At 33.4% G+C, this 12,662-nt stretch overlaps 1 pseudogene; it reads left to right on the forward strand.

Annotated features, from left to right (window-relative positions):
* The first annotated feature begins 5,484 nt into the window (after nucleotides 1-5,484).
* On the forward strand, nucleotides 5,485-10,746 carry LOC142319973 (cAMP-dependent protein kinase catalytic subunit alpha pseudogene; annotated as a pseudogene).
* The last annotated feature ends 1,916 nt before the right edge of the window (nucleotides 10,747-12,662 follow it).

The following is a 12,662-nucleotide window of genomic DNA, read 5'->3' on the forward strand; positions in this document are numbered from 1 at the left end:
TATTTTTGCAAAAGTTTTATTTAAATATTACATCAATTAAAATCATATGATGACTTTCGAAATATACCGTCCAATTCGTTATCAGGTTTTTTTTATATAAAAATTATAACATTTGCAAACTGATTTGTTATTTTTAAACAAAAAATTATAGGTAGTGTTTCTGTATTTAAAAATATGTCCATGTGTGTTAATTAATAAAAAGTAATATTAGTTCGTATTAATATATAAATAAAATAAACTTTTGTATGCTTGTCTTTATGTGAATGCAATGATGTAGGCTTAACTCTTCTGCCGTGTGACTGTTTTTTTTTTCAAGATAATCTCCACAAAACGTTTCTGATGGGGCAGACGAATAAATTATGCAGATTTCTGGTATAATTAGGGTGCAGTAGAACATAAAAAGTGAAATGAATGTTATATTACAGCATGATATTCTCGGATAAAAAAAAATTACAAAAGAAAGTAGACATTTTAACATTTTTATTTACTACAATGTTGACAATTTTCTTACAAGATACATTATAATTTCCTATTAGTGACTGAAAAAAGGTAAACTGATATTTTAATACCGATTGATATACACATATTTCTAGACAAATTCATTTATAAAAAATTTCATATTCTAGGAAAACGAATGTGCTGAATTATTTTCAAAATGCAACAAGTTTTCTAATAAAACAATCAGTTTCCTTATAATATATAAATTGTTACTGACCATTCACGAAGTAAGACAATATATCTCCTTTTTGGTCCTGTTTTATAAACGTATACCAAGGCTAGTGATCATTCAGTCGTGCTTTGTTTGGGGCCAGAATGCAAATAGTCCATTTCGTACCTCTAGCGATTCATTGGTAAAAACTAAATAAAATGAACGATGGCGTTTCCGTAAACGTTTTCCTTTTAGATGAGAACGAAAACATCATTCCCATCAAGGTCTGTTGTGCTGAAAAACATGATCATTTCAATCTTTTGCTGCTAGTTGACGGCGACCACCATCATTTCTGTTTCATTTCCGATTTCGAAAGGTTGATCAGTTCCCAACTTACAAAGAATGAGCATAGAATAAACATTTGTAAGAGGTGCTTCACTTACTACAAAAATGACAAAGATTGCGCGAGAAATATGGCGGATCATCTAGAAAGGCGCAGCAGTAACCCACCTGCAAGAGTAGTTCTCCCCGAATTTCAGGATGACGGCTTTCAACTTATTGCACAGCAATAATTTGAAAGCTAAGAATTTTTATCACTTGTTTCCAGTTCCTATAGTAAGTTACGCAGATTTTGAATGTATCTTAAAACTGGTCCCAACATACTATCCCAACCCCAACAGTTTATACTCAGTTTCCACGGAGCAGCACATCCCCATGAGCTATTGCGCTTATTTCGTAGTTCATCCTTCCACGCCGGAAGCCGTTCGAAACGTGATTCCATCAGATTCTATCCTTTACAGAGAAAAAGAAACGCCACGTTCGTTAATGGAACTCCTTCATGACGTAGCCGCCCATGTCGGTGAAGTCCTAAAAATGTACAAAGAAATTGAATTTTTCGAAGAAGACAAAGTTTCCTTCGAATCAACTGTCATGTGTCAGATGTGTAACGTAAAATTCATCCCAGAGGTGCTACGATAGCATCACAGGAAAATATCGCGCAGCTCTATGTTCCAAATGCAACCTGAAACAAGTTAGTCGGGCCTTCATCCCCGTCAAAGAACTAGTCTGTGACCCCGAATTCTACTGAAAAATACATCTCCTTTCGAAGAGTATCAACGACCGTATTTCCGTTCGCTTCATCGACACCTACCGATTCATGGCCCCCAGCCTAGATTACCTTGTAAAAACCCTTCCCACCGATAAATTTAACCATACCAGAAAGGTTTTTAACCAATCGGTTATGCCCCTTGTGACCAGAAAAGGAGTCTACCCATACGAGTACACCATCTCGTGGGAAACGCTAGAAGAGACCGCTCTTTCCCCCGATAGAGAAATTCTACATCAGTCTCACGGGATCGGGTATATCCAAAAAATACTATGAACATGCGAAAAGATGTGTGACTATTTCAAAATATACGTACTAGGCCAATATAGCAATCTTTACCTTAAGTGCTACATGATGCTCTGGCGTATTCGAAAATTCAGATCCTTGGCCTTAGGGAATGTGGTCTAGACTGTGCGCATTACTTCACCCTATTTGGTTTCTCATTCGATGCGATGTTGTACGAAATGAATATCCAACTCGAGCTGATCACAGACTACGACATGTACATGTTCCTAGAAAATGGCATCCGCGGTGGTATTTCAGTCTGTGTCAAAAAAATATACGGAAGACAACAATCGCTGTTTCCTAGAAGCGTACGATCCCCATCAACCAGTCAAATACCTCATGTACCTTGACGCCAACAACTTATATGGTGTAAGAGTGAAGCCCGAAGAACAAGACTCCGTATTGGTGAACTTCAAGTAGATACCGGACGATGTTCCAATCGGATATATTCTGGGAGTAGATGTCGAAAATCCCCTCTACACCTCCATGATTCGCATAGTGACTTTCCCTTTTTGCCCACGAATGAGACCCCCCCCCCCCCGATCACTAAGTATCCGAAACTTATACCATCGTTAGGAACAAGTCGAAATATATCTGTCACTTCTCCATACTAAAACAGGCCATCAAAAACTGGCCTTGAGTGACCAAAATCTACAAGATGTTGCAGTTCACACAGTCTACGTGGTTGAAGGGATATATCGAACTTAAACACGCTTAATCGCCAGGCGGCCCGCAACAAATTCGAAAAATACCTCTTTAAACTGATGAGTAACGCCGTGTTTGGAAAATGCATGGAGAACGTCAGAAAGAGGATCAACGTCGAATTGGTTTCATCTGAAAGAAGATATATGAAACTAATCAGTAAACCGACTTCCCAGGACTGGATTACATATAATAAAACGCTATGCACCGTCCAGTGTGCGAAGAAAAAGGTATATTTAGACGAGCCTATTTAAGTTGGCCTTTGCGTGGTCAAGTTGGGCAAGACGCTTATGTATAACTTCCATACTTTTCCATGATGTCATGAAAAGAAAGTACAGACCGAAAATCAAGCTATTGTACATGGACACGGACAATTTTTTCCACGAAGTGGGAACGTACGACTTTTATCAAGCCTACGAGAAAGTGGGAGAGGTAAGCGGCGAGGGGAAGCGGTAAGGGTGAGGTGCTGAGGTAGTGGGGGCATGGGGACGGAGTTTGATTGAGTTACATATATCTAAGACGTTTTTCTTAAAACAATTTTCTTAAGTAGGGGGGGGGGGGGGTTGTATTGTGACGTTACAAGATTGTGATAGGTACTAAGAGAGTAATTTCACACCACAATTTATGTATAACAGATTTCACTTATTATATCTGGGAGCCGCTGCAGCCGATGATTTAAGGCGTCAGTCAGTCGCATCCAGTATTCAACCGGTCGATGATAACGAGTTCGAAACCTAGTCAGACCAGTTATATTTTTCATTTTAAATATCCCTCTTCAGGAAACAGACAAGACAGTTCGAAGCAACGCGATTAGTGAAAAGAGGTTGAAAACAAGCCTTCTTTTCCGCACTATCAGCGCGCTCATTGCCTGGAATCTCAATATGGCTGAGGATACAGCAGAAGCTCACAGTTGTATTATGGTGGCTTATTTGCGAAATAACATGCTGAATCTGACAGACAACAGGGTGTTTGGAGTACACAACACTAATTGTCTGTAAGGTACTCATGGAATCAGAGCAAACAAATACATTTTAAATGTTTTGCTAATTATATTTATGCCTTTATCGAAGAGCTTGGCGATGAAAATGCTAGCAATGCTGGGGCGACCAAACATGTATGATCTGTTACCAACCACAAAAGCAAGCGCACAATGTTTTTATAGCCAACTGTATAAACTGCAGCATCAGGATTAAGACTATTTATAATGTTATAAAATCTGTTTCGCAAAATAACCGGGTTTGTGTTATATTTAGCATACTGACAAAGATCAAAGCAATAGTAATTAATGAGAGAAGGCCACTAAGGCAAGTAATAACATGGGGCAACAGTAAGGACTACAGATAATTGTATATTTAGAGCTGAGAATAGTCTGTGAGCTCTGTTGCCTAGAGCAGTAGATCTCAGTTGTTCTTGGTATTAAATCAGATGTTGATTAGAGAACACCACATCAAAGTTGAATGATTTCGTTACATTTTAATACGAGCAATGCAGATCACTTGATTCTGTCTATTTGAAAGGGATTGCTCACCACTTTCCATCAGTACCTTTACCACAGGGCCTGAACAAAATGCACCTGTAGCATGACAGATGAATGAATGATGGACTGCATGTAGAATTCTAAGAGCGGTGGACTAAGCAGATGAGTAAGCCACACAGCCGTAGTCTAAGCAGGAACGGACTAGAGCTCGATTGAAGCACAAACATGCATACTTGATCAGCTCCCCATCAAGCATTAGATAAAAGTTTCAGCATGTTCTCTATTTTACCTTCAGGTTCTTTAAATGTGTTACCCACATTAGTCGTTGGTCAAACCACATTCCTAAAAATCTAAACCATGTGCTTGCTTCAACTGGTTCACGTAAAAACACTTGAGAGTGTTAAAAGCAGATGTATTTTGTTTTCTCCAAAGAAAACGTGAATCCAGTTGTTTTTACACTACGATTCTAAACAGGTTCTATTTTGGAGCAGCCTCTCACTAGTCGCTTAAATTCTAAATGTTATGTAAATTGAGAAATCATCAACAAATAAAGAATACATTGGTTTTTGCTCTCAGTTTGTTATACTATTTATGGCTACGGCAAATATGGTAACATTTAGGACACTTTCCTGTGGTATTCCATTTCTAGTGTGAAACTTTCAGATATTGTCGTTTCAACTCAACTCGAAAGGACAGACTGCTGGGGAAACCCCATAATAAATGCAAGGAGGTTTCCTTGTATAGTCCATTCATGCAGTTTATTTAGGATTCCTCTCCTCCAAGCTGTGTCATACGCCTTTTACATATCAAAAAGTACCGCAACCTGGGGTGAGCGAAGTAGGAAGATTCTAGGATTTTTTTTATTAAGATTTTTTCCAAATGATAATTTTACACACATAAGATAAGCCAATATGAAATATTAAATATTACTGAAACATAATTACAACTTTTTTTTTTTAGTTATGTAAATATTGTGATGTGCATTAAAACAATACAAAAATTTGAAGTGGTTATGAATCATAAATGGTTTTTTAGTAGTAATATTTGTTGTAACTTATTATATTATTTCAAACATCCTAAACATAATGATTAGGATAAAAGCTTCCAAAATTGTTAATGCGAGGTAATACGTACAGTATAAAAAAGTGTTATATACTTTGTTTTTGAGATCTCTCTCAAATTTTTTGCAACTGAAAGCTGATGTCGGCTGGGTAGTTGTTATACTTACCTTTCTGATGTAGCCGGACAGCTGGGCGGAGCCTGAAGATGACTCAGCTTTCAGTTTTGTCAGATTTGAGAGGGATTTCAAAAAAACAAAGTATGTAATACTTTTTACAATATACATATTATATCCCATTAACAGTTTCGTATATATTTTATATATATATTATATTATCTATATATATTGTATATTTTTATATTTTATACTTCAATAAAATTATTTTCTACCTCAAAAAGTTGGTGTTTGATGAGGCAGATTGCCTTCCTGATAAAAACTCCCCAAATTAACTGGAATTATTGAAAATGATGTTGACACTATAATCAATGTTATGTTTGACTCAGCATCAAGATATATTCCCCCAGAACATTTTCAGAAACTGAAGAAGCCACCTCTGTTCCATGGTGTAATAAGTGAAGCAATGAAAAGGAAGAAAAATAGTATAACGCTTTCAAAGAACAACTATTATCAGAAACCCAATTGCCTTCAAAACACACAGGGCGTATGCAAAAAGAATTAGACTCAAAAAACAATCTTGGTAACAATACATGTCATCATTAGCAGAAATAAGACTGTAGCAAATGTTTGAAAGAATGTAAAGACCATTTGCAGGCATACAAACTTTATTTGCCTTCAATATGAAGATAGTCTAATAGATTTTCCAAACAAAATTGTTGAATTATTAGACAATCAATTTTAAGGAGCCAGTAAGATGGCTGATTATGATGAATGTCCTCCTCTATGAATCATGAGACCTTGCCGTTGGTGAGGGGGCTTGAGTGCTCAGGGCTACAGAGTAGCTGGACCGAAGGTGCAACCATATCGGAGAGGTATCTGTTGAGAGACAGACTATGGAATGATTCCTGAAAGAGGGCAGCAGCTCTTTCAGTAGTTGTTAGGGGCGTGAGTCAGAATGACTTAAACGGCCATATCAACATCACTCAGTCCTCTCAGTACTGCGCAGCTGAAAGCAATGGAAAACTATAGCTGCTTTTTTTCCAAGAAAATGTGGCTCTCTGCATTTTCATATAGCAATGATGGAGGCGCCTTCCTTGGTAAAATATTCCGGAGGTAAACTAGTCCCCCGTTCGGATCTCCGGGTGGGGACTACTAAGGAAGGAGTCACCAGAAAATTAAAAAATAACATTCTACAAATCGGAGTGTGGAATATTAGAAGTTTAAAAAAGGTTGGTAGGCTAGAAAATTTAAAAAGGGAAATGGATAGGATAAATGTGGATGTAGTAGGAATTAGTGAGGTTCGGTGGGAAGAGGAAGGCGACTTTTGGTCAGGTGATTTTAGAATAATTAACTCAGCTTCAAATAATGGACAGGCAGGAGTAGGTTTCATAATGAACAAGAAGATAGGGAAGAGAGTAGAGTATTTCAAAACGCATAGCGATAGAATCATTGTAATAAGGATAAAATCAAAACCTAAACCGACAAGGATTATTAACGTCTATATGCCTACAAGCGCCCATGATGATGATGAGGTAGAGTGTGTATACGAAGAGATTGATGAAGCAATTAAACGCGTAAAAGGAGATGAAAATTTAATAATAGTTGGAGATTGGAATGCAAGCATTGAAAAAGGCAAGGAAGGAAATATAGTGGGTGAATACGGGCTGGGCAAAAGGAATGAAAGAGGGGACCGACTTATAGAGTTTTGCACGAGGTATAATTTAGTAATTGCCAACACCCAATTTAAAAATCATAATAGAAGAATATACACTTGGAAAAAGCCAGGAGATGTAGTTGAGGAAACTCAACTACAAAACTATCAAGATATTTATTGATAACCTTATAAATAAAGAATATATTGTGTACTATTCCCACATCTTTAAAAAGAAATGCCATACAAGAGGCTCTCTCAATCAAAGATCATTGGTGTAATGCAGACTCCTTTGAGATTAGATCAATTTTAATAGTTATCCGTTCTAAGGTCCAGAACGGTAGAACAATAACACCTAACACAGGTCTGATAATGGTTTTATGTTATCGCGAACAATCTGTGTGAAATATTCTTTTGGCCCTAAGAAGTAATTATTCCTGGGTCTTAGACTACCTTATGGACGAGATCAGTAAATAATAATCTGTGATCGAAATACACTTCTCCTCAGTCTCAGACACTAGTTTCCGGTTTATTTCTCATATCTGCAGTATTGAAGCAATATCTTTATGTCAGATTTTCTAATCATGACTCGTACTTTACCCTGGTTTGGTTACAGTTGTTATTAATAAACTATATAGATTTAGTCGATATCATTCTGGAGAACATTCTTCCTTATCACTTTTTAAGCCGAAATTCGTAATACAGTATATGGTAAAAAAATACATTAGATTTAATATTCTAGGTTACATCGTTGCTGAATGAAATAAGAATAAAATTCCAGATAAGCATGTGGAACTCCAGACGTAGCATTGTATTTATTGGAAATATCACCAATCATCATGAAATTTTCTCTCGCTAAAACAAATGATTTTAGGTTTTTATATCATTCCTGATACTTCATATCGAGAAAGTTTGTTTATCATGATGATCTGTAATGCAGAACCAAAACGCTTGCAAAAATAAAAATAAATGTTATCAACTTGCTTTATTGTTAACTGCAGAGGCAATAAACGACGGCATGCGGTACCTGTTAGACGGCGTCAATCTTTTTCACAAATATATGTTGCCGAGAAACAATATATCCACTAATTACCGCATAAAGCTACTTATAGATAACTTTCTCAAACATTTATTCTTAAATCGGTTGCAATTACCAATGTTATGTAGGTCGCCCTGTTTAGGAACAAGAAAACTCTTCAAAGAAAAAAAAAATTTTTAAGTGTCGGCATGCAGTATATATCTTTTGGCGGCTTCAATTACACGGTTTGTGAAAAACTTAAATGACTGCCATTTTGGTTAGGGTTGTCGTATCTCGATGTTTTTTCTATCAAAACAGATTTAGATATAATTATCAAATTGCCACTGGTAATATATGCAGATACATACATTAAACAAATTAACTAGGATTAATAAATGAAATTAATTAGAAATGTAGTATTTTGATAGTTTGTTTTTTGAGATCATGTAAATATATGTCACAATCCCGAAAACATTTATACATTTTGAATTATCCTTCCCCAAAGGGGCTCACGGAATTATGGTCTGATAACGAAAAACAGATTGTTGCGAGTTATAAATCTTTGCCAAATTTCAATTTTCTGTGTGAAGGTTATACCTCGAAAGAATCTGTTTTCAGTATCAGACTACGTTTCCCCATGCCTCTTTGGGGAAGGCAATTAGTCTATGTATGTGTGTATCTGTGTCCACGTGCGTGCGTGTGTGTGTTTCCATTAAACAGTTAACTTGGAGATCTACATGTATTACCAGTGATAATTAGATAATTAGTTATTACTGTCATCAATAATTGATTAAGAAATTGTAATAAAATAAATTTTACTTTAGTACCCAGACACAGTGAAAAAAATTAACAAATTAAATTTACATTAACTGCACAGGAATTATGATGTAGATGTATTTGATAAACATGTGAATTATGTTTTGCTCCAACATGTGTATCAAATATAAATATATATTTTGTGAATCTAAAGTAGTAGAAAATACTTTTATTTATTTATTATTTTTTTTTTAATTAACCAAAATGTAAAAAAGTAATTTTTTAAGCCATTAAAATAATTAAGCCTACATTTTTCAACAAATGTCAAAGCCCTCTCACTATTTTTATTGATGAGTGCCACAAGCATTTAATTTTAGTCACATAAAACTAACATTATTTTTTCATCTTAAAAAAATTACATTTTAATTTTAGAGCATTCGTTAATCAGATTTCTTTTGAAAGAAATTTGTATATATATAAAACAATTTCTTTATTATATAAATATATTAATGATAATGTAATAAGAAGTAAACTAAATTAAAAATCATATGATATTTACACAATCAGCTTTTTTAAATTGACAGTTTGTTGTGATGTAATGTTGTGACAGTAATGTTCAAATATTAGAATTAATTGTAAGTTTTGGGCTAGTGGAGTATCTGCAATTATTTAATTAATCATGCTATGGAAAGAAGTTTTTTTTTGTCAGCAGGATTGATTTTCAAGTGTGCAGTAATAAATTAATACATTACAGTGAATTTTGCTAATAGTCATTCCCAAATTTTAAACATTTATATCTTTTTATCAATACAGTGTAGTAGAAATAAAATTATGATAAAGAATGATGACAAAAATATTAAAAAATCAGAATTAAAAATAAGATCGGAAATAATAGAAGAAATAACAAATTTTGAAGAGTACTTGCAAAATGAAAAAGAAAATTTTATTAAAAACTATAATAACAAGATTGTGTATCCTGGCTCAGAAAATGATTTTCAACCTGTAGTAACTCTGGGTGTAGGATCTTTTGGAACAGTTTTTCTGGTACGTCAGAAACAAACTGGAGATTATTTTGCCATGAAATTATTAATAAAAAGTTATATTGTTAGGGCTAGACAGATAGAACACACCCTCAATGAGAAACGCATTCTTCAGAACGTAAGATTTCGTTTTACAGTCTGTTTAAATTATTTTTATATTAATAACAATTATTTATACTTTATTTTACCTTTTGTACAAGGTGGAGATATGTTTAATCTTCTTCGGATGTTTAGAACATTTCCGGAACACCAAGCAAAGTTTTATGCAGCTCAAGTTCTTCTTGGTTTGGAATATCTACACTATTTAGACCTGGTCTACAGAGATTTGAAACCAGAAAACTTAATGATAGATTCAAATGGTAATACAAAGATAACAGATTTTGGGTTTTGTAAGATTATAAAGGAACGAACTTACACACTGTGTGGAACACCTGATTACATAGCTCCAGAAATCATTCTTAGTAAAGGTTATGGTAAATCAGTTGATTATTGGTCATTTGGAGTTTTAATTTATGAAATGGTTAGTGGTTTTGCTCCCTTTGTGGCCCCAGATCCAATAAGGCTTTATGAAAAAATCGCTACAGCAGACTATTATTGTCCAGATTTCTTTACAAAAGAACTGAAACATCTTATACAAAATATCTTGCAGATTGATCTAAGTAGAAGGTATGGGGTCTTAAAAAATGGTATTAACGATATAAAATACCACAGCTGGTTTAGGGAAATTGATTGGAATGCCATGTTAAATTTTAAAATGACACCTCCGCATAAACCAGACATAGAGGGCCCAGAAGATATTCAAAATTTTGATTTACCTTATATCCCCATTACAGAATTTAAAGTGTCGAAAAATGATCATTATATGAAATACTTTAAAGAGTTTTAGCATTAATAAAATTTTTAAACGTTCATGTTAAGTATACAAAATAAATCATTTTGTTATACATAATAATTATAGCATGAGTTATTCATTATCTAAAATGATTAATATAAAAATATCTGTGTGTGTAATTCTTTCTAATACTCATAAACTTTGTCAAGTTAAATGTCAAAATTCAGTAATTCAGTTTTAGCAGACCAATTTTAGTAAGACCAATTTTAGTAAGACCAATTTTAGCACACTTTAATGATATTAATACATTAATGAATGTATACAATGTTAAGTTTGGCACCTCATGTTGTACATGTTCATTACCTGTAAAACGTATTAAAACATATAGCTTTTTCTCAGTATTTTTATTAATCCATAAACTGGTTTATTCCTGTTAAACCAGCCAAACAAGTAATTTTCTCAACAGCATAAGATTGCCTAGTTTTCAATAAAAAGAGTAATCTTCAATAAGGAGAGGTTGCTAACTGCTGCCAAATTATATTTGAGTATTTTTATTTTTTTTTTATTTACTTGTGCAACCAAAAAACATTTAATTTCTTGAAATGCTTGGTAACTTATTAAGTGAATAAGGGCACATATGTTTGAAAAAGACAATTACGTATCATGTCCAGGCATTAATGTAAGGTTTACATCAAAAGCTACTGCTGCTACAGTTGGACCATTTGTGAAGTAAATCTGCATAATAAAAAATAGGCACACTGGATTGTGTTGTAATGCTTTTTTTGCTAACTCTTAAAGAATTGCTATTCTGTGAGAATGTCTGATTTCAATTAAAAATAAAAAGAATACAGACATAAAAAGTATAGTTTGTTATCACTAATAAGTTGACAGTATCTAATTTAAAATAAATTGTATAATGATTAGGTAGAGATTTCAGAACTAAATGATGAAGTATAAAATACAGACATTGATTCTGACCAAAAAGGTGTAGATAGTAAAAAAAACTTTTTAAAATCTGATGTGGACACTTCCATTTACGCCTATGATGAAGTCCACATCATGGAAGTCCATGATGTGGACTTCCATTTACGCCTATTAAATTACATATACACATTTATTACTGCACTTCATTTAAACTTACTTCTTATGAAAGTGAGATACGAACTTCCAATTTTTTAATAAAGTGGACAGTTACACAATTGCTGAAATATTAGTTTTTATATCAAATATTTATACAATTATTAATTCAACAATCTTACATGAAATATTAGGATAATATTATAGTAATATAAAGTAATAGTATATGTAATAGTATAGTATAATAATAATAAATGATTATAATAATTAATAGTAATAGTATAGTAATATTATGAGTAATAAAGTCCCTTTATTACTCATATTACTAGATCAGTATTATTCATATCTTTGTGAGTTGCTGATTAACAAAAGTTTCAGATTTCTGGTGTGTTATATAAATAAAAGTTAGTAATAATTAAACTATTCTGTTTAATGAACTGCTGTATACTGGTTACAAACGCTAATTTTGACTTAATGGTGTAAAATATTCAGTTTTTATTATTGGATTATTTGATGATTAATCAAAAATGAAAAAGAAACAATCATGTAGGAAAAAGAAAGATAACATGAAGAAATGTATCTCAAAAATGACAAGATGAATATGAAGAGGAATAAAATGTTAATAACATGGGAAGAATAAAAAAATTAAGAGGATCATAAATATAAAAAGGAAGAAAATGTTAAAACCAAAGAAAGAATAAAAAGATTAAGAGAAGGTGATAGATATAACGAGGAAGAAAATGTTAAGATCAAGGAAAGAATAAAAAGATTAAGAGAGGATGATGAATATAGAGAAAGAGAAAATTTGAAAACTAGAGAACGTGTACACAAATTAAGATCAGAAGAATTATATCAAACCAAAGAACGATTGAATGATTGGCAACAAAAAACAA

The sequence above is a fragment of the Lycorma delicatula genome, chromosome 2 (genome assembly GCF_047948215.1).
Source record: "Lycorma delicatula isolate Av1 chromosome 2, ASM4794821v1, whole genome shotgun sequence".
Lineage (NCBI taxonomy): Eukaryota > Metazoa > Arthropoda > Insecta > Hemiptera > Fulgoridae > Lycorma > Lycorma delicatula.